Source organism: Aquarana catesbeiana, linkage group LG11 (genome assembly GCF_042186555.1).
Source record: "Aquarana catesbeiana isolate 2022-GZ linkage group LG11, ASM4218655v1, whole genome shotgun sequence".
NCBI lineage: Eukaryota > Metazoa > Chordata > Amphibia > Anura > Ranidae > Aquarana > Aquarana catesbeiana.
The window spans coordinates 219,460,164-219,487,760 of record NC_133334.1 but is presented as its reverse complement, the minus strand read 5'-3'; the positions used below and the strand labels follow the sequence as shown (position 1 = coordinate 219,487,760).

Below are 27,597 nucleotides of genomic sequence, written 5' to 3'. Positions count from 1 at the left end.
TGCCCCGTTTATAGTCCCGACATACGTGTTTTACGTCACCGCGTTCAGAATGATCGGATTTTCCGACAACTTTGTGTGACCGTGTGTATGCAAGACAAGTTTGAGCCAACATCCGTCGGAAAAAATCCTAGGATTTTGTTGTCGGAATGTCCGATCAATGTCCGATCGTGTGTACGGGGCATAATACATGTTTGTGATGACGATGAGAGTATTTGTGCTAGGAGGGGATGCGAGGAGATAATTAATTCTAGGTGGGGGGATTGGAGAGGGTATTTGTGCTGGGGGGGAGGGTTTGAGGTGTGACAGGGGTAAGTTATTCTAGGAGGAGTGATTTAGGGGGGATTGTGTTGGGGGGAGAGGATTCATGCTAGGAGGGGGGATTTGGGGGGTTGTACTAGAAGGGGGGATTTTAGACAGGGAATTTGTGCTAGAAGGGGAAATTTGTGCTGGGAGGTGGGATTTGTAGAAGGGGAGGATTTGTGCTTGGAGGGGAAATTTGAGGGATGAGGATAGGATGTGTGCTAAGAGGGTGCTTTTTTTTTTTTTTTTAGAGTGGGGGGAGTTGAGCTAGCAAAGGAGATTTGGAGAGAGAGCGTAAATGAGTAAAGAGGTATGTGGCGCTAACTAAAAATAAATACATAAACAAAAATAAGTGTGATAAACACACTTAACACTTCCAGGACCATGCTAATGGTGATGTGCTAAATTAATCAGGTGCTAATAATCTTCAATATAATAGAACAATAATAAACATTCATGATAATAATAAAACACAAATAAACGATGAACACTTCCAAAAATGTTCTAAAACTGATGTGCTGAATAGTCAAGTGCAACAAATCTTCAACATGATATATAATATTAAACGTTCATAATAAAAGGTATTTCTAATAAAGTGCAAATAAAGCAACAAAGTGTAAAAGTGTTCTAAAAGTGCTGTAAGTGTAATCAAAGTTGAAAAAAGACAGACCTCCAAGCGACAGTTCATATAAAAAGACCAAAGTGCATGTGCAGTATGATCGAACGAAATCCACTTAATGCAATAGATATCACCATCCGTGGTGCGCCACTCATTTCCCCCAGCCTCTCACCTCATATAAAGACCCCTACAGGTCAAGTCAGGCCTTGGTATGAATATATCCAGTACCCCCAGCGACTGATCGATCCGTAAGTGACGACAAGTGACGACACCTGGCTCCTCTCTGACGCGTTGCGTCACTGGTCACGTGTTCAGTGATGCCACGTGTCAGTGAGGAGCCAGGTGTCGTCACTTCTGGTCGAGGCCGAGACCGGAAGTATCCTACTTAGCTGTACTCAGGATTTTAAGATTGTAGCTTACTACTTTTCATTTTAATAAGTTGATTGATTTTACCACACTATGGAGCCCCCCCTCTGTATTGCATGACCCTACAACATCGGATGAGCTTGAAGTCTATATTGGTATCGGTATTGCTGTGATCATCTGCGGAGATCGACTGATCACTGAGGGTACTGAATATATTCATACCAAGGCCAGACTTGACCTGTAAGGGGTCTTTATATGAGGTGAGAGGCTGGGGGAAATGAGTGGCGCACCACGGATGGTGATATCTATTGGATTAAGGGAATTTCGTTCGGCACTTTATTAGAAATACCTGTTATTATGAATGTTTAATATTATATATCATATTGAAGATTTGTTGCACTTGACTATTTAGCACATTTTTGGAAGTATTCATTGTTTATTTATTTGTGTTTATTATTATCATGAATAATACATTTATTATTATTATCGTGTTTATTATTGTTCTATAAGAGCCCTTTCACACTGGGGCGGGGGGTGGCGGTAAAACGCCTCTATTATTAGCAGCGTTTTACCGTCGGTATTCGGCCGCTAGCGGGGCGGTTTTACCCCCCCGCTAGCAGCCGAAAAAGGGTTAAATACCACCGAAAAGCAGCTCTGCAGAGGCGCTTTGCCGGCGGTATAGCCGTGCCGTCCCACTGATTTCAATGGGCAGGAGCGGTGAAGGAGCGGTATACACTCCGCTCCTTCACCGCTCCGAAGATGCTGCTAGCAGGACTTTTTTTTACCGTCCTGCCAGCGCATCGCTCCAGTGTGAAAGCCCTCGGAGCTTTCACACTGGAATGAAAGCAGCGGCACGTTCGGGTCGGTTAGCAGGCGCTATTATTAGCGCAATAGCGCCTGCAAACCGCCCCATTGTGAAAGGGCTCTTACAGTATATTGAAGATTATAAGCACCTGATTAATTTAGCACATCTCCATTAGCACGGTTCTGGGAGTGTTAAGTGTGTTTATCACACTTATTTTTAGTTAGCGCCTGTACCTTCTTACTCATTTATTTTTTCTGTGTGGGAACACTTTTATATGTTGGCAGCTTCTCTTATCCTTATTTTGTTTATTTGAGTGAGCCTAGGTTTTGCGCATTGGTATTTATCCTTTCGGATGGTTGGGAAAGATTTGTGCTGTGGGTATTTGTACTGGGAGTCGGAGGACTTTTTGTTTGGGGGGAATTTTGACTTGCAAAGGGAAATTCATGATTCAGGCTAAGCATTTCAACTAGTGCTCTTTTTTTTTTTTTTTTTGGAGGTGACCTTGTCCCAGCACTGACTGTCACTTTGGTGGTGTGCCCTGATGGAAATCTAAAGTGCGTCTATGACACCCTTTTTGAATCCCCCCCCCCCCCCCATTGTGGTTTTCCCAACAAGATTTGAATTGGACTTAAAGCCTGCGTTCGAACCTGCGTGGAACCAGAGCGTATTCGTGGTGATTTTGAAAATTTTTTTAGGCATATTACAGGCATTTTTTCAGATGTATCAAGCTTCAAGACTTTCTTTCCAGGGCCAGACAAGGAGGATAGCTGTTCTATAAGAGGAGAGGAGTCCTTCAGATATAAAAACGTGCACAAAAATGTGCATATTGCCTGGAGCTCCAATTGAAGTCTATGGGGCCAAAAATGTCTGAATACATAAAAAAAAAAAAACTCAGGTACTTTTTTAAAGCACAGGTCTCAGAGTCTAGCAAAAAAACGCTCAGGTGTGAATAGGGCTAAGAGCAGGAATGGGGAAGACTATGAGAACCTACAGTTCAGAATAGAATAACTTGATTACTAATACCAAAGGATGCTTTTAAAGTTATTTTATTAGATGAATTCTTAAATCTCATTCAGTGAGAAATTATAGATTTTACTTATTAGCACAAACCAAAGTTCATAAAATGGTCAGAAGGTGCCAAGTCAAAATTCAAATGACAATCAAAGCCAATCAAAGCTGGGGAGTGTAGAATACCAGATGAACAGAATGAAAAAATTCTAGGTCAGAGGCAGAGGGTTGCAAACATAGAGATCTGTACCATTAAGGGCATTTATATGACGGAGGGAGGGTGGAACAAAAGTAAAGCGATTCTTCTGGTTTTGAGAGCCAGTACAAGAACCTGCAAAATTGTGATAACTCTCTGGATGCCACACACATAGGTTGGACTTGATGGACTTGTGTCTTTTTTTTTTTTTACCTACTATGTAACTATATGTAAGGAAGCCAAAGTTGAGAACTGTGTGGTCAGTAGCTAGCTACTGTGCTTCCCCCACAGAAGAGAGTGATGTCATTTCATATTTCGCATGAGAGCTGAACTGTGTTTTTGGACAGTCACAATTTAGGCGATTCTAACACACATTGCAGTTATATTAAGAAAAAGCTTCTAATATCTCTAATCAGCCCTCTGTCCCTTCCTAAACATCTGATAAACTGAGGGCTATGAGCAAGCAGCATTACCTGAGCTAGAGCTGCCCACCTAGAAATTAGCCTTAGGCTCTGTTCACGCACCATTGCAAGGTGGCTTTGCTTGCATTTTTTGCCTGTTTCATGTGTTGCATTTAGGGCAGCCTCTAATTTCAATGGGCTGCCCTACACATGAAAAATGCAGTGCAAAAGTGCTTGACCTTTTAAAAAAAAATAAAAATTTGGCGCACCAAAATGCAGATGTTCGCAAAATGCATGGGGGGACCACTAAGAATTATTGGCACTGCTGTGTGTCTGAAAAAGGACTGCGCACTTTTGTGCACATTCCCACAATGCATAAGAGTGAACGTAGCCTTACACCAGATAATTTTGCTTTTTTTGGTTATCTTAAACTCTGCTGGCTCCACAGGCATAGGTGTGCACAGGTGTACTTTGAATCTCAGCAACAAGATTCTACTGTTTCCTGCTGCTGGGTTTGACAGCTGCATGTGGATAGCAGTGGCTTCCAAGCTCTTACACTATCGTAGGCCATGGCTATTCATCTCTGTTGGCACAGCCATTGATTACATGCCGTGATCGCGGCTGGACACTTCATCACTGTAGGTGAATACTGACTTTGCGAAAAGGCATGAATAGCTGCGAATGCCGACAGCCTGTCATTGCAGTGTACAGACTCAGCCGCTGCTATCCACACAAAACTATCAATCTCGGTCACAGGAAACAGTAGATTCTTGCCACTGGGGTTTGCAGCGTGGAAAAATGCCCGTGTGAATGGAAGTCTAGTCTCACATTTGTGTGTTGTGGGTATTCACATGCACTTCTTTCTGCCTGATTTGTGTGCATAGGGCAGCCCACTGAAATTAATGGGCGAAGTTAATAGCTGTGTGCAAAGTACGCAATGCCAAATGATGGGTATTGTCAAATTGTGCTAACAGTGGGGGGCATAAAGGTGTATGGCTAAATAATAGTGGAGGGGTCAGTAATTGGTAGCAGAGGTCAGGAGTAAGTAATGCAGCAAGTGCAGGGGTCAAAAAGTAAGTAAAGTACAAAATATTTCCAAGGCATAAACCCCCCTCCTCCCAATAAACTCCTCCTTCTCGCAAAACCACCTCAGGCACAAACTCCTTCCTTCCTTGAACTGAATTTTACTCACCAGACCTTGACATTGCATTGCTTCTGCTAGCAAGTTCCTCAGGCCCCAATTCTTTAAGTAACTTATGCTGCAATTGTTAGAATATATGTGCAACAAATGAGAAATCACAACAATACATGAGCAACAAAGGCTATCATGACAATACACTGTAAAATGGGAAAGACGGAGAGCCCTTGGGGGCTCACCGTTGGCTGATAATGTGTGAGGATGGGCGGAGGGCAGTAGTAATTAAAGCAGAGTCCAAAGGTCAGTTGTATGTAATGCACAGTGCAGTGACAGGAGTAAGTAACAGAGTGCAAAGGTCAGTACCAAGTAACGCAGGGGTCAGGAGTAGATATCACAGAGTTCAGTGGTCAGTAGTAAGTAAGGCAGAGTGCAGGTGTCTGCAGCAGTATCACAGAGTGCAGGATAACACAAGGTGCCGGGGTCTTTAGTAATATGAAGTGAATATGTCAGTAGTAACAGAGAGTGTAGAGGTTAGAGGGCAGGAGTATGTAACACAGACAACAGGGGTCAGCAGTGTGTAACGCAGAGTTCAGAGGTCAGCAGTATGTAACACAGAGTTCAGAGATCAGTAGTAAGTAATGCAGAATTCAGAAGTAGTTAGTAAGATGCACTGAGTTCAGAGGTCACTAGTAAGTAACACAGAGTGCAGTATTATCTGATGCACAATGCAGAGGTCAGTAGTAAGTAATGCAGACTGCAGTAGTAAGTAGTGCAGAGGTCAGTACCAACTAATGCAGTTCTGAGGTCAGTAGTAAGCAATGCAGAGTGCAGTAGTAAGTAGCACAAATTGCAGGGTTCAGTGGTAAGTGCATGCCTCATACCTGGCCATGCCTACTTTTTCAACAGGCACACATTTATTGAATGCAAGCAGCAATGGCCAGGACCTAGGCAGCATATACTCCACCTCCTCACCTCCCGAGGCTCACCACATCTGCACAAGCTGGAAGGCAAAGAACATTAATCACATAGGTGTGCGCAGACTATTGCATAAGGGTGTGCATCCCAAAGCTCAGCTCAAACATACGTGTATATATATATATTATATATATATATATATATATATATATATATATATATATATATATATATAGAGAGAGAGAGAGAGAGAGAGAGAGAGAGAGAGAGAGAGAGAGAAGAGTAGATGGTGTCAGTAGGGCAGAGGTTAGCATCAGTAGAGCAGTAGACAGTTTCAGTAAAACAGAGGTTGATGTCAGTAGTTTATTTTTATTATTTTTTATTATATCTTTTTTTACAATTGTATAATTTTTTTACAAAAATGTATTATTATTTAAAAAAAATTTTTTAAGAGCTCCATTGGGGGGGGGCTTTGGTGAAATATCAGGGTTTTAAACAGACCCCTGACGTCTCACTTTTGAGACAGAGAAAGAGACTGAAGACATAGATTCCCCAGCCCCTCTTCTGCAGCTAAGCAGCAGGGGGAATCTGTGCAGCACAGCGTGATTAGGGTGTGCCCAGGCACACCTGGCACACCCTGTGCGCATGCCTATGATTAATCACATGATATCTGCACAACCAATAGAAAAGGGCACAGAGATAATTAAAGAAGGGAGATAACACAGATACATCTTCCTCCCTCCCTCAATGTACTCCTCCAGGCAGCAAATAAAAAAACAGTTGCCAGGCAGATTCCAATGCAGTACCCTGGCCCAGGGATGGCATATTTGAAAAGGGCTATGTGATATTAAAACAGGATCAAATCACTTTACCGGCGGAGACAGCCTTCGCAATTCAGGGACTGTGTCCAGCAGGGCTGGACTGGGACAAAAATTTGGCCCTGGACTTCACCCAGACTGGCCCACTTTGACAGGTCTCTCCCATGCCGGCTTGCCACCCAAGCCCCCCCCCCCCCACTAGCCATTAGCCGTTCTACATTATTTCTCTTATAGGCAGTACCAGTGGGGAAGCTAGACATTATTTCACCTGGAGCAAAGAATCAGTTTGGCGCCCCCCCCCAATGGAACAAGATTAGGCAGGAAAGTGAGGCCGCCCTCCTTCCAGATCGTATGATGAGCTTCTAAGTGTTGACTCCTGAGCATCATGTCTGTATTCAGGCGCGCTGCATAACTAGCCAAGGAGAGGAGGTGAGCACTGCGGGGGGGACAGAGGACTGGAGGGAGGCAGCGGTCCACTGTCACTGAAATCGGCCCACTGAGCCATTGGCCCACCGGGAAACTCCCTGTAGTCCCAATGGCCAGTACATGCCTGGTGTCCAGAAACCAGGGGAGGAGGTTTCAAAGCAAGGGCTGCTGAGTACTGAGAGAACCTGTTGACAGCTATCAAAAAAGCAGCCTGACTCAGTGTTTATAAACAACACAGCTCAGACCAACCATAGGAAGGTACAATGTAACATATTGTTACTTTTGTATCATTCTGTTTATTCATCTGCAGCTCAAAGGGATGAACTTAGTTCTGCAGATCAAGTAAAGCAACCTGACAAGTAAAAAAAGTTTTGTTTTTCGTTTTAATAAAATGTTCCTCTGTTTAACCTCTTATTAACCCTTAATTTACTCTAATCAGCCTTATTAACTTCTTATTTTCCCTTTTCCCTCAACAATTATTTTGCCGCTTTTTTTTTTTTTTCTGTTTTATTAACTGTTAATATTTAAACTTTAGTTTTATTTGTTAATATTTTTACACATTTACCATATACAGTGCATCAGGAATGTATTCACAGCGCTTTACTTTTTCCACATTTTGTTGTGTTACAGCCTTATTCCAAAATGGATTAAATTCATTTTTTTTCCTCAAAATTCTACAAACAATACCCCATAATGACAATGTGAAAGAAGTTTGTTTGAAATCTTTGCAAATTTATTAAAAATAAAAAATAAAATCCCAATTACATAAGTATTCACAGCCTTTGCTCAATACTTTGTTGAAGCACCTTTGGCACCAATTACAGCCTCAAGTCTTTTTGAGTATGATGCTACAAGTTTGGCACATCTATTTTTGGGCAGTTTCTCCTATTCTTCTTTACAGGACTTCTCAAGTTCAATCAAGTTGGATGGGGGAGCATTGGTGCACAGCCATTTTCAGATCTCTCCAGAGATGTTTAATCTGGTTCAAGTCTGGTCTCTCGCTAGGCCACTTAAGGACATTTACAGAGTTATCCCGTAACCACTCCTTTGTTATCTTGGCTGTGTGCTTAGGGTTGTTGCCCTGTTGGAAGATGATCCTTCGCCCCAGTGTGAGGTCCAGAGCGCTCTGGAGCAGGTTTTCATCAATGATGTCTCTGTACATTGCTGCATTCATCTTTCCCTTGATTCTGACTAGTCTTCCAGTTCCTGCTGCTGAAAAACATCCCCACAGCCTGATGCTGTCACCACCATGTTTCACCGTAGGGATGGTATTGGCCAGGTGATGAGCGGTGCCTGGTTTCCTCCAGACATAATGCTTGCCATTCAGGCCAAAGAGTTCAATCTTTGTTTCATCAGACCAGAGAATTTTGTTCCTCATGGTCTGAGAGTCCTTTTGGCAAACTCCAGGTAGGCTGTCATGTGCCTTTACTAAGGAGTGGCTTCCTTCTGACCACTCTACCATATGGGCCTGATTGGTGGAGTGCTGCAGATATGGTTGTTCTTCTGGAAGAGTCTCCTCTCTCCACGGAAAAACGCTGGAGCTCTGTCAGAGTGAACATCTGGTTCTTGGTCACCTCCCTCCCAGATAGCAAGTAAGAAAATGACTTGCTAAGCTCTTACTAGACTTGGCAAGCTTCACAAGTTTGTTGCACAATTGCAGCAGGTCTGCATTGCATGACTCCAGATCAACTTTCTTTGCAAACATTCTGCAAGTCTGGGTCGGTTATGTTGTGTAACAGTTATCCTACCACAGGGGTCACTGTGGCTGAATTTCCATCATTGCTCCCTGCTGTGTGTAAGGTTTTCCTTTAATTGGTGCTGGGGCGTGGTGTGCAGAGAGGTGGGTGGTATCCATGAGATCTGATATGGAGTTCAGAGAGGTACTGACTAACCCTAATATCCCATTGGTGGAGCACAATTTGGAGTGTTTAATTTTTTCTTGTTTATATGCTAGTAGGTCACTTTAATCAAAGACCACAACAGGTCTAGTGGTTTTTAGGAAAGGAGAGTGGAGTGGAATGTGATTTTCCATAAAGGATCCATATATTAAAGCCTTGTCAGACCAGCTGTGGATTTAGACCTGTTGTGATCTTTGTTTAAGGGGAGCTACAAGGGCACACTCCTGTTGGATGCCTGGATGGTGGGAACAATTGTGTTCACAACTTTCAAGAACTGTTTTTTGAGCGCGTGAACTTACTCATTACTTTTTGATGCACATGCACTTTATTATTTGGGACTTATTTTATTGTTTTTTTATGTAACATCAGATGAATACCTGCTTTTGATTCAAGCACTTTCATCACTGTTTCACATATTATTGTATTTTGTTTTGTTTTTGTTTTTTAGGGATAGTCATTTATCCATATTTGCACTTATTACTGTTTCACATAGTATCGCATATAACTGCAATTTTTGTTTTGTGGGGGGGGGGGGGGTTGTTTTGTATCATTTTTATTGTTTTTGGGAATGTTCCTTTTCATATTATAAATGTTCTTTTTTTATGTTTTGTTAAATGTTAACCCTAATAAAAAAAAAAAAAACTAAAATGTAATTCAGTGTTATGTATTGATTTTATTCAAATATTTTAATAAATTATTTTATAAAGATCAGTTTTGTCTTAATGCACTATTTAGTGAACTGAGGTACATTTTTTAGGGAAATGGTAAAATTATAGGCTAAAAAAACTAAACTAAAAATATTTCAATGAGAGCTTTTTTTTTCTTCTACTTTTGCAATTTTTCTGACAATTCACTTCTCTTTACTTATTAGTGAATAGACCCAATAAAAACGGACACTTGGAAAAAAAAAAAACAAGAAAAACTAGCGCCAAAGATATTAAAGGACAGACACACACACACTCTTATGCCCCGTACACACGGTCGGATTTTCCGATGGAAAATGTCCGATCGGAGCGTGTTGTCAGAAATTCCGACCGTGTGTGGGCTCCTTCGGACATTTTCCATCGGATTTTCCGACACACAAAGTTGGAGAGCAGGAGATAAAATTTTCCGACAACAAAATCCGTTGTCGGAAATTCCGATCGTGTGTACACAAATCCGACGGACAAAGTGCCACGCATGCTCAGAATAAATAAAGAGATGAAAGCTATTGGCCACTTCCTCGTTTATAGTCCCGACGTACATGTTTTACGTCACCGCGTTTAAAACGATCAGATTTTCCGACAACTTTGTGTGACCGTGTGTATGCAAGACAAGTTTGAGCCAACATCCGTCGGAAAAAATCCTAGGATTTTGTTGTCGGAATGTCCGAACAAAGTCCGACCGTGTGTACAGGGCATTAGGGCACTTTCACACTGGCAGCACCTGGGCAGCAGCAGTAAAGCCCCATTATTTTTAGCGGCGCTTTACCATCATTTTTGTGGCGCTTTTCAGCCGCTAGAGGGGAGCTTTTAACCCCCGCTAATGGCCGAAAAAGGGTTAAAAGTGCAGCTGGCAGGGCGTTACAAAAAGTCCTGCAAGCAGATTCTTTGCAGCGCTTGGGCAGTGGCGTGAACCGCCGGCAAAGCGCCGCTGCAGCGGCATTTTGCGGGCGGTTTTAACCCTTTTTCGGCCACTAGCGGGGGTTAAAAGCTCCCCACTAGCAGCTGAATAGCGCTGCTAAAACAATGGTAAAGCGCCGCTAAAAATATCAGCGCTTTACCGCCGACGCCTGGGCGCTGGCAGTGTGAAAGTGCCCTTAAGTACATGCGATTTGTTTTGTTTTTTATTTTTAATACATTTGCAAAGATTTCCACCAAACTTCTTTCATGTTGTCATTATGGGGTATTGTAAGGCTGTAACATAACAAAATGAGGAAAAAGTGAAGCACTGTAAATATTTTCCGGATGCACTGTATTTACACATTTTCTATTGAAGAAAGTGCTAAATTGAAAAATTAAACACTTTATTTAATTTGTAAATAACTTTGCAATGCTTTGTACCACAATCATAATTTTAGTGTCATATTAAACAGGACAAATAACAGAATAAGATGTGCGATTTTATGTGCAGTGACAGTATTTATTTTTAAACTAATGCTGCCCAAAAATAGAAAAAGGACATTTTGTATATAACCTATAGATTACGAGAAAAAAAATCATTGTTGCAAGACAATATAATGAAAAGACAATGTATTACTTTGCTACAGTATTTTATGTAATGACTGAGTTATTGCCGAGTTAAAAATTGCAGACATGTAAAAATTGCTCTGGTCCATAGGGGTTGAACAGGTGTGAGAAGTGATGAAGATGAGAAAAACAGTCAAAAACAGAATTGCCCAGTGCCCACTAGTGACATTTATAAACAAATCATTCATATGGGTACTACACCGTATTTGTTTTATTTTTACTGACAGTATAAGTCAGTAAAAATATGTTGAGTTATTTTTGCAGCCACTTGTGCCCTCAAATGCAGCCACTTGTGCCCATCATAAGCAGCCACCTGTGCCCATCATATGCAGCCACCTGTGCCCACCAACCCCCCCCCACTCACCGGGCTCGCGGCTCTGACAGAGGGGACTTACCGCAGCAGCTCCTCTCCAATGCACCAGATCGGTGGCAACCTCCGCTTCAGCATGTCTCCTCCACTCCTCTTCCTAAGTGCCAGGCATCCAATAGGGTGGCCTGGCGCTTTGGCCAATCAGGAAACAGGTCTGACACCCTGCCTCCTGAATGGCAGGGAGAAAGGTTAGAGTGAAAATAGTGAAAATTAATTCGCTATCATCACACAATTGGGTGGGATCAGGGCATACTCTCTGCGCCCTGAGCCCACCCTATTTTGAAGCCTATTAGAGCCTCTGGCTCTAATCAGGTGCTTCAAGAAGTACCATCCCCCGCCATAGGAATCCATGCGTCCAGCATCCTGAAAGGGGTCGGGCACATGGATGGGGGGGCGGCGCCCGTGCGCCCACAGTGCATGGGCCGCCACTGGTGGAAAAGCTCCCCTCGTCCAGATTACAAAGCAAAAAAATGCCGATGAAGATTCCCTGGATGTATGACATCATTTTGGTCTAGGCCAGAAACCAGGAAGCAACTGAAGAAATGTAAAAATACATTTTTTTATCTATTGACTAATACTAGCAGCATACTGATTGAGAGAGCTTAGTTCTGCCTGAAGCTTCATTGCTTGCAAATACTGGCAAAAAAACAGATATGAAATATAACCTGTCCAGACAGAAACCGAATGTTCTTCTGGTTCAGTATCTGTTCTGCTAACCCTCCTCTAATAAGAGGAATGTGGTAGAAACCTGTTTACTTACTGAAGTTGCGGCTTGTGTTAAGGGAATTTTATGAAAACATGTTCCACATATCAATAAACCAAAGAGGAATATTGTACTGATAACATAGGAAGTCAAAAGTGAAGTCTCTCACCTTTGTTGAAGAGAAACTGCTATGGATTTATGTCAATTTGTAAAGGTTGTCAGATTAATTTTAATTGCTGTATATGTATGTATTTTTTAAATTTTATTATAAAACACCAATAGATGCACATACAGGTTAATTTGGCATGAATAAAAAAATACATGTAACATGATTACAATAATACAAAGTCTCATAGAGATCAATTCTTTGCCTGTCTTATTATGGGAAGAAGGTGGTGGTGGTTGGGGGGTGGGGGTTGGGAAGAGGTGGGGGTATATTCTGTGTCATTACAATTTCTAAGGCAGTCCACATATCCCTTACTGTGCCTAGGATAGGAGGAGGGGGGCCATTAGAGAAGCTGTTAATGCCTAAGTGCAACTAAAAACACAAAATAGTTAAATCATCACAAGGGACTGATATTATGGTCAACGAAAAACAGCCATTTTACTTGACACCCATGACAAATTTCTCCGAGTTTGGCAACCAGGGATTTCCCATGCTCAGCCATTGCGCTTTGATAATCTTTTGTCCATCTGAGAATTCTAAGCGCACTGCTCCCTGAGACCTCTTTATATTTATCTTTTCTTCCTTCTTTTTTTCTACCTTTCTTGCGCTCTTTCCCTTGTTTCTTGCTTATCGGCTTTTCTCTTCTTTACCTTTGTTTCTCCATTTAGCTAGCGTGTAAACCTATTAGGCCTTTAGACCATGGCCTGGTTATGTCGTTACTGAGTTTTCAGCTCTTTCCTGTTTTTTTTTTTCTGTGTTTAAATTGTGGAATTGTAATTTCTTTGGAATGATGATTCACTTAACTATAGAATTACCAGAGTGTTGTTTTGCTTTTTGTGATGTTGTGAAGTTCTAGATTTACATATTCTTTGCCGTAGTTTCGTACAACAAAATGTTATGTCTGCAATTCCCATATATTCACACCTACTGTATGCTTTCGAATTGTTATCCCATCAGCTCTGTTGTGCTCGGTAAAAAGACAATACAGCCCTTAGTAAAAGAAAAATCAGCACAAGGAACATAATTTACAGTTCAGGGGCTTACGTACAATGGTCACCATTGCAACCTGGCTCCATGCTCCAGGGGGCCCATGCGGCCCCCCTTTAGGTCTGGATAGGAGGGCAGCAGGGCGTCAGCATGTGGAGAAAGCGATCCCTCCATGCAGCCGCTGAATGCCTGCTTCTCCTCCTCTCCTTCTCACAGACATACAGCGGCTGCAGGAAGGAAATGAAGACATCGGTTCCTCCACATGCTGCTCCTGTTGCCTCCCTATCCCTGCCCTGCTGCCCCAGGCCCCTATGTACTTTCCTGACTCCCCCCCCCCCCCATCACTGCCAGGCACCTTCCACCAGCTGCTGCAGGGGATCAGTCAGGATGGATGGCGGGGAAAGGGCCGGTAAATGTGTAATTTACCGGCCCCTTCCTTGTCTCGAATAGAGTCAGTGATCTTTTGTGTTTGTTTTTTAATTCATTCATAGCTGGGGCATAGTAAACTTCAGTTTATGAATGAACGGGAAGCTCTGTACAGAGCTATTCCTGTTTATTAATTCTGTGCTGCTGAGGCTGCAGAGAAAGGGAATGATGAATCTGTCCTCAGTCCCTTGCTCTGTTTTAAAAGTGAGACATCAGGGGTCTGTTTAGACCACTGATATTTCACCAAAGCCCCCCCACGGGCATCCTAAAAATTATGTAAAAAATAATAAAAATAAAATGTAAAAAAAATTAAATATAAAAAATCTATAAAAAAAATACAACAAAAATAAAAAAACGTCCAGTCCACCACTGTGGGGGGACCCCAAGACTGCTGGAGGGTGGCCCACTGTGGGACCGTAAAAAAGGGTCCCACAATGGGAGAAAAGGGCTCCAGGATCAGTTGGGAAGGACATCGGTTGGGGGCCAGGGGGCTCTTCATGGTTTCTTGCACCGGGGCCCTGAAGGTTCTAGTTACGCCTCTGTTACAGTTAGTAGGATGTGTCCTTTGTGTTGATTCTACTTTTGCCACTTTTTCTTCAAGTCAAACCCGAACACTGTAGAGGCGCACTGCAAACTTTTTTTTTTTTTTAGTATACACTGTATAATTGGGACACCTTTAGGCACTCCAAAGAGAATAGTAATATGGCACACATAGTACTCACCCTCCTGTCAGGCCCTGTTCTAAAACACATTCCTGTCTGAATAATGTGTCTGGGTTTCAGGTGGACTGAAACCCGGACATATAATTCAAAACCCGAACTGTCCGGATGAATCCCGGACAGGTGTCAACCATACCTTCAGCCAGCAGCATGCTACAGGGGGCACCAAAGCCGAGTCAGAGCTCTGTGTATCCATTCAGACACAGAGCCCCGACCTGGCCCTGCCCCCCCTCCTCTGATTGGCTGACTGACTTTGATTGACAGTGGCAGGAACCAATGGCGCCACTTCTCTGTCTCAGCCAATCAGGAGGAGTGTCCTGGATGGCTGAAGGGATCGTGGACATCGCTAGAGAGAGAAGGGGCTCAGGTAAGTAATGAAGGGGGTGGTGGGGGGCTGCTGCACACAGAAGGCTTTTTTATCTTAATGCATAGAATGCATTAGGATAAAAAAACCTTCTGCCTTTACAACTCTTTTAATACAGCTAAGGGGCTGTCAAAAGCCATCATCAAGGGAGCTCGACTATGCCCGCACTTTCCTGCCCGATCTGCCATTCATAGAATCTGTACTACAGCCTCTACGAATGACACAGGGTCTCTAAATGGAGGGGGCAAAGCTATCAATAATCCACCTGTAACCCATTCAGAGATCCTGTGTCATTTATTGTGCTCTGGAGGGGTAGAGAGCAGTGACTGACAGTCACCACTCCCTGCTTGGGGCAGACCGAGAACTGAGCATTCAGAAGTCATGTGATCACTCATGATGCTGCAGCACTAGGGTGAATATGTATTTTTAGTTTTTTTTTAATTCCATAATTGGCCTTTAAGATTAGCTCAGTAAACATGTAAAAAATGCCTAGAACTCCACCTGCTAGCTGGAAATAGGCAAGTATCACACATTGCATATGCCATCCTATTTACTTGACTACAAAAATGAAAAGTACCAAAAAAAAAAAAAACAGTATAAAGACCTGGCACAGATATTTTTTATATTTTTTACAAGTTTTACTACTAGTAACTAATGCAGTTGCCAAGCCAAGCCTTGGTAAGGGTCCCCTTTTTGAAAACATCAGATCAGATGGCCCAGATTTGTCCAAAACTAAAAGAAAATTGGTTGGATCTCTTTTTGTTTTTTTAGTGAATACATACATTTATTGGCATTTTTGTTATACATTTCCTCCTACAGTCTAGTTTTAAACCTTTACTAAAATGTATTTCTGTAAAACCTATCCAATCCTGTAGCAACAATAATACAAACAAAATAACATTCAGTCATAAGAAGCTTAGAACTCTGTCATACTTCCTGTGAGTCACACAAAAACTGCCACAAGAGTTCCTCTGAATATATTCTTCACTGGGATTGTATGTTAACTAATGAAGATTTAACCACATGCCGACCAGTGCACGACGATGTACGTCAGCACAATGACACGGCTGGTCAAATGGGTGTACCTGTACGTCCCCTTTAAATCGCAGCTTTGTGGGGAGCATGATATCAGGTTTTTCAGCCGGCGATTCCCTACACCATGAGAATGATCATAGTGGCTGTTCCGCTGCTTGATCATTCTTACGGGAGGCGAGAGGGGACATCCCCCCCTCTCGCCACCCTCCGGTGCTTCTACCAACTCACCGCTACGATCGAAGCCAGGATCTTTTTTTTTTTTATTATTATTTCAGGCTTCCCAGCCTAGAGGTGAGATGTTGGGGTCTTATTGACCCCATATCTCACTGTAAAGAGGACCTGTCTTGCCATATTCCTATTACAAGGGATGTTTACATTCCTTGTAATAGCAATAAAAGTGATCAAAAAATAATTTTTTTGGAAACAAGTGTCAAACTAAAATAAATACAGTAAAATGAACAATAAAAAAATGCATACGTAAGTCCCGCCCACATTTGAAAACTGTGTTCAAACCACACATGTGAGGTATCGCTGCGATCGGTAGAGCGAGAGCAATAATTTTGGCCCTAGACCTCCTCTGTAACTCAAAACATGTAACCAGTAAAAAAATTTAAAGCGTCGCCTATGGGGATTTTTAAGTAGCGAAGTTTGATGCCATTCCACAAGCGTGTGCAATTTTGAAGGGTGACATGTTAGGTATCCATTTACTCGGCATAATTTCATATTTCACATTATGCAAAAACATTGGGCTAACTTTACTGTTTTTTTTTTTTTTTTTAGGCACAAAACTGTTTTTTTTTTAAAAAAACACGTTCGAAAAATTGCTGCGCAAATACCGTGCGAGATAAAAAGTTGCAATGACCGCCATTGTATTCTCTAGGGTCTTTGCTAAAAAAATCATATATAATGTTTTGGGGTTCTATGTAATTTTCTAGCAAATAAATGATGATTTTTACATGTAGAAGTGAAATGTCAGAATTGGCCTGGGTGCTCCGTACATGTTGGGCCTCTGTATGTGGCTACGCTGTGTAAAAGTCTCACACGTGTGGTATCGCCGTACTCGGGAGTAATAGCAGAATGTGTTTTTGGGGTGTAATTTGTGGTATGCATATGCGGTGTGTGAGAAATAACCTGCTAATCTGACAATTTTGTGAAAAAAAAATCTTGATTTTGCAGATAATTGTGGGAAAAAATGACAACTTCAAAAAAACTCATCATGCATCTTTCTAAATACCTTGGAATGTTTTCTTTCCAAAAAGGGGTCATTTGGGGGTTATTTGTACTTTTTTGGCATGTTAGGGTCTCAAGAAATTAGATAGGCCGTCAGTAATTCAGGTGTGATCAATTTTCAGATATTGGCACCATAGCTTTTGGACTCTATAACTTTCACAAAGACCAAATAATATACACCAATTTGTACTTATTTTTACCAAAGATATGTAGCAGTATAAATTTTGGCCAAAATTTATGAAGAAAAATTACTAATTTGCTAAATTTTATAACCGAAACAAAGAAAAATTAATTTTTTTACCGAATTTTCAGTCTTTTTTCTTTTATAGAGCAAAAAATAAAAAACCCAGCGGTGATTAAATACCACCAAAAGAAAGCTCTATTTGTGTGAAAAAAAAGGACAAAAATTTTGTATAGGTACAGTGTTGCATGGCTGAGTAATTGTCATTCAAAATGTGAGCACCAAAAGCTGAAAATTGGTCTGGTTACTAAGGGGGTTTAAGTGCCCAGTGGTCAAGTGGTTAATTGGCTCCTATTACTGCCCACCCATATTTCAGCCTGAACTTTGCTGTACAGGTGCTTACAAGAGACTGATACCAAGTTTAATTCAGGTATTATGGCTACATTCACAAAGGTGATTTGTCCCAATGTGAATTACAGTGGCAGGAATCCGCTGATTCTTGCAACTGTTTTTGCCACCTGTGAGTTGCTAGCCAGCGATTATCTGCATTGTTCCATGCTGAATGCACTTTTGCTGCCGGATGCAGGCAGCAATTACATGGGAGTGGCTGTGTTTAGCTCTGGGAGCTGCTAAATGGGGCTGCATTTGCAGGTGTGAGTGCTTCCTTAAAGTGGATTTAAACCCTCACATATACCCAGTGAAGTGAACAGCCTCAGATGATACATAGAGATGAAACAAATCTCCCTACATAAGTTTTACATGTATTTGTGCTGTCTTCAGCTTTCTACACTGTTTAGAAAGTGCACATCGTGTTAGAAATCTTGTTTCCTCCTTCAGCAGTGGGCATGGAGTCTGGGCATGCAATGTGTGTGAGCTGATTGGAGGAAAGGCACACACCCCTCCTCCACATAGGCAGAGGAACGAAAAAACTTGCACAGCTAGCTGCAGTCTGAATGGACAAGCTCTCTGCTAATCTTCCTCTAAGTTACCTCCCTGACACAAATTTCCAGCTGCTTTTATCTCCTGTGTCAGAGAACTTGTCAGAAGTTATGCTTATAACAGAGGAACTGAGCAGCAGAAAGACATGGGACTTAGAGCTTTGGAGAGAGATGAGTAAACACTACAGATATATATGCCCATGTCAGATTTCATGAATGAGGATTACAATCACTTCAAGCTTGCCTTTGCCTAGTCCTATACTATGGACACTAAAATGTTTGCATACTTTAACAAGCAGTAAAACTGAAAATTGTATCATACTCAGGCCACTTTCACACTGAGGCATTTTTCAGGCGCTTTTGGGCTAATAATAGCGCCTTAAAAGCACCTGTAAACTGCCTCTGCTGAAGCCCCAGTGTGAAAACCCGAGTGCTTTCACACTGGAGTGTGCGCTTGCAGGACAGGAAAAAAAGACCTGAAAGCAGCATCTTTGGGGCGGTGTGGGAGCGATGTATTTATCTCTCCTAAACCGCCCCTGCCATTGAAATCAATGACCAGCGCTGCCAAAGCGCCTGCAAAGCACTTTGGCAGTGTCGCTTAGCAGGCGATTTTAACCCTTTTTCGGCTGCTAGCGGGGGTTAAAAGTGCCCCGCTACCGTCTGAAAAGTGCCGGTAAAGCGCTGCGGCACTTTACCGCTAACGCGGCCAGCGCCTCAGTGTGAAAGTGCCCTTACTGTAATTTTCCTTTCCTGGTGCCTATCCATGGCAGCATACCTGTGATAGAGCCAGGGGCATACCTAGAGCATTTGGCACCCGGGGCGGATCCTATATCTGGCACCCCCCACGTTAAAATGTAAAAACACCCCACTGTGCCCCCTGCATACCTCTGCATCCTTCAATATCTCTTTGTCTCTACTGTGTACCCCTCTCCACAACTGCACCTCTGGACCCCTTTACATTACACAGCACCCTGCACCTCTGGACCCCATTACATTACACAGCACCCTGTACCCCATTACATTACACAGCACCCTGTATCTCTGGACCCCTTTACATTACACAGCACCCTACATCACTGGACCCCTTTACGTTACACAGCACCCTGCATCACTGGACCCCTTTACATTACACAGCACCCTGCACCTCTGGACCCCTTTACATTACACACTCCCCTGCACCTCTGGACCCCTTTACATTACACAGCATCCTGCACCCCTTTACATTACACAGCACCCTGCACCTCTGGACTCCTTTACATTACACAGCACCCTGCACCCATTTACACTACACAGCACCCTGCATACCTTTACATTACACAGCACCCTGCACCTCTGGACCCCTTTACATTACACAGCATCCTGCACCCCTTTACATTACACAGCACCCTGCACCTCTGGACCCCTTTATTTTACACAGCACCCTGCACCTCTGGACCCCTTTACATTACACAGCACCCTGCACCTCTGGACCCCTTTACATTACACAGCACCCTGCACCCCTTTACATAACACAGCACCCTGCACCTCTGGACCCCTTTACATTACACAGCACCCTGCACCTCTGGACCCCTTTACATTACACAGCACCCTGCATCACTGGACCCCTTTACATTACACAGCACCCTGCACCTCTGGACCCCTTTACATTACACAGCACCCTACACCCCTTTACATTACACAGCACCCTGCACCTCTGGACCCCTTTACATTACACAGCCCCCACAGCTCTGAACTCCTTTACATTACACAGACCCCCTCCCCCTTCAGTGCAGACCCCCTTCCTTCAGTGCAGACCCCCCTTCAGTGCAGACCCCTGCTTCAGTGCAGACCCCCCCATTCAGTACAGATCCCCCTCCCTTCAGTGCAGACCCCCCCATTCAGTACAAACCCCCCAGTCAGTACAGACCCCCTCATTCAGTACAGACCCCCCCATTTAGTACAGACCCCCCTCCCTTAAGTGCAGACCCCCCTTCATGCAGACTCCCCCTTCATTGCAGACCCCCCATTCAGTAAAGACCCCCCTTCAGTGCAGACCCTCCCTTCAGTGCAGACCTCCCCTTCAGTACAGACCCCCTCCCTTCAGTGTGCCCCCCCCCTTCAGTGTAGACCCCCCCTTCAGTGCAAACTCCCCTTCAGTGCAGACACCCCCCCTTCAGTGCAGACCCCCCCATTCAGTACATCAGTGCGGCACATTCACAACAGGTTCCCTCCCCCTGTGTACACATATGATGTGTACACAGGGGGATAAAATTTTGATACAATTTTACATTTTCCTGGTGCCTCCATGGCAGCATACCTGTGATAAATAACTAGCTCACAAGGGTGTGTTTAATGCTAACAAAGGAACTTTAATTAGACACGGACAAGGCGCATGAACTGCTATCCTGCTGAACCCTACAATTGTAAGAGTCCCTGGGTCAATATGGTAGTGTTTGAGAAATGTGTGACGAGAAGACCAAGTGGTGGCCCTGCAGAAGAAACATTCGCCCTCTCTGCTCATGATGCTGAAACTGCTCTGGTTAAATGAGCATTCACTTGAGAAGGAGGTTCTTCACCCTGTAAGCTTTCTGTATCAATTTGACAACCCAAGATGCCAAGCTTTTATTGGAGGCTTCCATCTGTTTCTGCCCCACGAGACGATAAACAGTCTCTCAGAGTTTCTGAATTTCCCAGTAGCCCCCAAGTAGGCCCTGAGGACTCTGGATATATCCAGTTCATGACAGGAATCCAAACCTGAGTCAATGGCAATGCCCACGGCTGCATCAGATGAGCTGACATGGTAACTTTAGGTGTAAACCCTCGGAGAGGGCAAAGCTCTACTCTGTCCGGGAATAAAGAGATGTGTTCGTCACCTATTTCCAAAGAATGGAGCTCCAAAATCCTTCTGCCAGACGTGATAGCCAAAAGAAATGCTGTCTTTAGAGTTAGATTCCAGATTGATGTTTCTTCTACGGGTGCAAATGGATGACTGGATAAGACACCTAGTATTAAGGGAAGATCCCACTTAGGAAAGGGGTGCCTCACAGGCAGACGTATCTTCAATACTCCTCTGAGAAATGTGACTACTAGGGGTTCTTCTGCCCATCTTGTATTGGTTGCTGCAGAAATTGCTGCCACTTGAATCTTAACGGAGATCAGACTGAGCCCCAAATTGAGACCAGTCTGAAGGAATCCCAATATATTGGAAGTAGATTGGGAGATTGGGTCGAAATTCTTCCCAGTAGCATAGGATAAGAACCTGTGACAGATCCTTGCGTATTTTGCGTTTGTTGTAAGTTTTCTGGCTTTAAGAAGGGTGGTTATAACCTCCTGGGAACAGCCTAACGACTCAAACCTCCTCCTTTCAACTTCCATATTCGAAGATCCAGCCCCTGCGGGTTTGGATGAGCTGGTTTGCCCTGTGTCAGAAGTTGAGGGAAAGGAGGAATCCTGATAGGGGGAGCCTGAGGTGCATGGCTAGCGGAAACCATAGTCTCTTCGGCCAGTACGGTAAGACTGCAAGTACTTGTACTGGTTCTCTTTGAAGTCTGAAGAGAAACTTTGAGGTGAGTGGGCGAGGAGGGAAGGCATATGTCATTGTGAAGTTCCAAAAGCATGATAGCGGGTCCACCCACTCTGCCTGTGGATGTGGAAGGCAAGAAAAGAATCTCCTGAGCCTGGCATTCTCCAGGGTAGCAAAAAGATCCACCTGCCGGGGTTCCCACAGTTTGACAATCTGGTGGAATATCTGAGGATAAAGCGTCCACTCGTTGTTGTTCCCAAATTTTCTCGACAAGGCGTCTGTGTCAGGAACCATGAATCAGACTGAGACAGAAGTGCAGTAAAAATCACACTTTTTAATAAAATGGTAAAATGGTATAAACAGAGCAAACGTAGTCAAAACATAGCCAGTGTTCGGTAACTAGAGCAGGTAGTCGGAACAAGCCAGTAAAACAGGAATACAGAGATCAGTGTAGTAGAGGCAGTAAACAGGATCAGGAACCAGAAGGGAAGTCAGCCAGGCAAAAGTCTTTAATAGGAAAACAAAGCAGAGAGTATCTGAATATGTTGACCAGGCGAAGGCACAGGAGATCTGATCCAGGAAGTTTAAATAGCCAGCAGGGCTAGCTGAGGAGCAGGAGATGAAAACCAGGTAATTCACTGTGGAATGAAGAGTACTAGCAATTAACCAACAGCTGAGCACAGAGCTCTGAGAAGGAAAGGCTGAGCCCAGCCCTGACAGTCTGCCTCTGTGTTCAGTCTGTCTGGGAGATACATCGTTCTGAGATCTACTAGGTTTCTCTCTGCCCAGATCATTATTGGTTCTACCTCTTTTAGAAGCGTTCTGCTGTGGGTGCCTCTTTGACTTTGTAGATATGAGACTGCTGCCCTGTTGTCTAGGTGCAGAAGCACCCTCCATCCCTTGATCTGAGATATTAATGAGGTTAAGGCTAGGAATGCTGCTTTCATCTCTAGGGTGTTGGATACTATGCCTCTAGTGGGAAAAGACCATCTTCCCTGTATCCTGAATTCTTAGCAATGGACAACCCTGTCCGCTTGCATCGGACGTAATTATGGTCCATGTAACCCAAATGATTGGATTTGTAGAGATTCTCTGGATTCTTCCACCAGTGCAAGCTGGTGTCAATAGAATTGTCTGAGAGAGTGGTCGTTTCCTCCACTGCGCTGGGAATCCTGCCTGAACCTCCACTGCACTAGGAATCCTGCCTGAAAGTGTCTTAGATGCCAGTGAGACCACAGTACTAGAGGTATACAAGATTACACAAGGACATCGTGCCTATGAGGCTCAGGCACTGTGAAGCTGTTAGATGAAACTTCTGCATGTTCTTGAACATCCTTTGAATGATGCCCCTCATCTTCGGTTAAGGATAATGATACTGTGCCCTGGTGCGTATTGAACATAAAGAAATCATGTGCTATGTTGGTGCTAGCTGTTTTTTCCCATGATTTATCAACCATCCTAGTTCCGACAGTGACTGCAGTAGTATGTTCCTGTGGGCTATAAGCGGGATTCGGGTTGTTTGCCAGCAGGAGAATATCGTCCAGATAGTGGTAAATCCTTAGTCCCTGCTCTCTCAGAATTGCTAGGACAGAGACCAACACCTTCGTGAATACCCGAGGGGAGGTGCACAGGCCAAAAGGCAGAGCCTGGAATTGTAGGTGGACATGACCCACCGCAAATCTTAGGTACCTTTGAATGGAGGGTAGGATAGGAACATGCAGGTAAGCATCCTGCAGATCTATTGATATTAACCAATCCCCTGGTTGTATGGCTTGGATGATTGTATGTAGTGACTCCATCTCCAGCTCCATGAAGCTCTTGAGGTGGATGTATTTGATGAGCCTTTTTAGGTCTATCACTGGCCTCCAACTGCCTGTTTTTTTCTGTATTAGGAACAGGGTGGAGTAAAACCCCATAAATCATTCCGATGAGGGGGCAGTCACTGCTGCCCCTTTGAGTTGTAGTGACGTTATTAAGCTGGTTTAAGGCCAGTGCTTTCTGTGGGGAGGCTGGTGTCACTGTTTTCTTGAAGGATGTCTGAGGAGGCTGCCGAAAAAAGGTCCAAAAGTGACTGTATTGAATTGTGGAAAGAACCCATGAGTCCTGGCATCTGACAGCCCAGATTGAAAAAAATACTTTAGCTGGGCCCCTACTGGGAGAGTCTCAGCTCTTTGGTGTCAAAAAGACTTTGTCCCCTCCTGGGGAGTGGGGAGGGTCTCATTTCTTCTGGCCCCTGAAAAGGATGCCTGAGTGCCTCTCCACAATGTTTTGTTGTCCTTAAATTGTCACGACTGCCTGAAGTCTCTTGAATTTGACTGTCGAAATCTTGATAAATAGGTTCTAGCCCTCTGGACCTTCCTATCCTGGGGAAGCAAGTCGGATTTGCCCTCTGCTACCCGGGGAAATAGCCTTGTGTAGTTTTTCCCCGAACAAGGCTTTGCCATCAAATGGAATCTTGCACCAATTTTGCTTTGATGCCAGAACAGCTGCCCAAGGCTTTAGCCATTAGACCCGCTTTGCCATAACTGAATGCAGCTGGCTGAACAACAAATTGTAACAAATAACTGCTTCCCCTACACAATCTGCCGCCAATTTCAGTTCTTCTAGAGCCCTATTTATGTCATCTTTGGGGGCATCTTGGTGCAGGGCTGTCTCGAAATTCTCCGTCCAGGACCTGATAGCCTTAGAAACAGAGGATAGTGCAATGGCAGGCCTACAGGCCACCCCTGCAGCCAAGTAACTCCTTTTGAGGTCCAGGTCAATTTGTCTATCCAGGGGGTCTTTAAATGACATTGAATCTTCCATAGGCAGGGTTACGTTTTTGCTAGGCGCACCACTGCCGCATCCACCACAGACTTCGAGCTCAAAGACTGTGTATCCGTATCTGTCAATGGATACAATTTGGTCAATTGAGCCGTGCAAAACTTCTTGTTCATCTTGCTCCATTTGTCTTTTATAATTTCTCTAATTTCCCACATTAATGTTAAGAGAATCTGCTTTCTCTTAAGAAACAGAAAATACATATTCCCATACCTTTTGGACACAGGAGGATCTTGGTTTCGTGATGAATGGCTCATGGCGAAATGGGCAGGAGGATCAGCTGCAAGATGATAGAGTGAGAGAGTAAGAGAGTAGAAATCTAGAAAAAAAGAAACCGTACCACAGGTCCAAGTGTTGTAAAATGCTGTGTACCGATTTGCTGACAAGAAAGGACCTGCAGGGCACAGCTGGGTATCAGTAGCAGCCCTGAGCCCAAATGGAGCCAAACTTTGAAACCTTAAAAGGGTGGGTGGGCTAATTACCATGTCCGCCCCCCCTTCTGGCAACCTTAATTGACAAGGGGAGCAGCGCCAGTTTCCCCCAACAAACATGGCCTCCATAGGCTGAAAGCCGACTGCGCATGTGTTTTCGCATGTGCATTGACTGCTGCCTAAACCCCTGAAGGACTTACATGCTCCCCGAAGCATCTTGAGGCTACGCACGTACCCTGACTCACCAAAGTGAGCAGGGAAGCCAGAAAATGGATAGCCTGTCCAAGCCTGTGCCGCCATGTGACAAGGGCCCCATAAATCGCGGGAGGGGGCCCGCGAATCCCAGGAACCATCCCAAAGAGGAAACCAAAGTGGCCAAGCCGAGCCACGCATGCGCGAACTGAAAGTAAAAGTCTTAAAGGGGATGGATCTATTCTACACCTCCCTTCCCTATTTAAAAAAAAAAATTAAACTAAACAAAAGGAAAGAAAATCTAACTTACCCAGAAAGTCTCAGGAAGCTGATCCCCCTGTGCATCCACCAGCATTCATAAGTTCATAAGGGCACACGTGCGCCGCCCCCTCTCTCCAGCCATCCCCTCTAGCACCAATAGATAGATTCATGCAGCTCATGAATCTATCCATGGCCGCCGCTGCCACCCTCTGTTCAGGTGCCCGGCCCCTCTTCGGGCGCCTGAATTACAGCGGGGGGGGGTGTTGTTGAAGCACCCGATTAGAGCCACAGGCTCTAATAGGCGTCAAAAAAGGTAAGCAGCAAGCGCCATGCTTGGCGCTCGCAGTTCCCCCAGGTGTGTTAGAAAAGCGAATGAATATTCTGTTACCCGTCACCTGATTGACTGAAACGACAGGCGCTGTGATTGGATGCCTATCAGGTGTCCAATGATAGGAGAGGATGGGAGAAGACATCGAGGACAAGGAGGAGCATGGAGGACACCGCTCCCTCACAGTGGCAGCATTCGATGGGCAAAGTGGCTGCATTCAATGGGCACAGTTGGAGGATTTGATGGCACAGTGGGAGCATTTGATGGGCACAGTGGATGCATTCAATAGGCACAGTGGCAGCATTTGATGGCACAGTGGGAACATTTCGATGGGCACAGTGGGAGCATTTGATGGGCACAGTGGCTGCGTTTGATGGGCACAGTGGCTGCGTTTGATGGGCACAGTGGCAGCATTTGATGGCACAGTGGGAACATTTCGATGGGCACAGTGGGAGCATTCGATGGCACAGTGGGAGCATTTGATGGGCACAGTGGCTGCGTTTGATGGGCACAGTGGCTGCGTTTGATGGGCACAGTGGCAGCATTTGATGGGCACAGTGGCAGCATTTGATGGGCACAGTGGCTGCGTTTGATGGGCACAGTGGCTGCGTTTGATGGGCACAGTGGCAGCATTTGATGGGCACAGTGGCACCATTTGATGGGCACAGTGGCTGTGTTTGATGGGCACAGTGGCTGCGTTTTTTTTCAGAATTTTCCCCCCCCAAAAATTTTGAGCACCAGCTGCCACTAAGTTCAGATATCGGCAGACTGCGTTCCTATGAGGAAACTCTGCAAGAAAGGACCCCAAAAGATCCACAGAAGGGGTTCCCAGTCTTATTAGCGCTAATAACGGTCCAAGAACAGGGACTGTGCATAGGAGAGGTTGAACCTGGCAGATGCTGCCAAGGTCAGAGGTAGAGACAAGCTGCTACTTCTTTACTTAATCAAGAGGTATGAGGAAAAAAGGATTTTGTTGGGGGAGGTACTATGTCTTTAATGTATGCAATTCACTGGTCCTGAGGGAAAAGTCGAGGCGGAGCTCTATCACAGGTATGCTGCCATGGAGGCACAAGGAAAAGAGCTTTCAAACACCCCCTCCCTGACCTCTCTAGCTGCTTGTACTGTGTGGTGATTCATTCTCCAATAAGCTTAAAGATCACAGCAAATACTCTACAGTTAGTTCAAAGTGGAACATTAGTCAGAAAATTAAGTCCTGCTAGATCACTTCAGGCTGGCCCCTTTTGCAGGAATAGCTATGTAAAACATTAAAAATAGGTGTCTATACTGTTTAAAATCCAGCAATACACTGTCTCACCCTGCTCTTCACATTCTCAGTTGTTTCCAATTTTAGGCACTGCCAAATTTGTAGAGGCCGATCTGATGACAGCCTTAACACAGAATTAAACCTTCCTATCCTTTACAGCCAAGGCATCTGCTTCTGTTTGATCTTCAACCAGGGCTGTCTTTGATACTGATTGGGCCCTGGGCAAACATTTTCTTGCCCCCCCTCCAATCTGAGACATACAAAAAATAGCAGATGAACTCAAAATCAGTTTACTGTAGCAGATCACACAGCGATTGCAATTGGTTGCCAGAGTTTACAGCCTTTCCATACCGCTCACTGGCTGGTTACTAAAGGTTACAAAACATAATTTCTGCTTGCCGATTGGTTGTTAGAGGTTACTGCACATCATTAGTGCTCACTTATTGGTTGCTAGGGGTTACAGCACATAATTACCACTCACTGAGCACTGGAGCAATTCCAAATAATTGAGCAAGTAAAGCGGCACATTAATACACATACTACAGGAAAGGGTCAGAGACTG

The 27,597-nt window shown here is 44.1% G+C and overlaps 1 protein-coding gene across 1 annotated transcript in view; it reads left to right on the top strand.

Annotated features, from left to right (window-relative positions):
* LOC141112477 (uncharacterized) overlaps positions 1-27,597 on the top strand; it is a 150,572-nt gene that overhangs the window by 2,852 nt on the left and 120,123 nt on the right. The gene's annotated exons all lie outside the window — the stretch shown is intronic.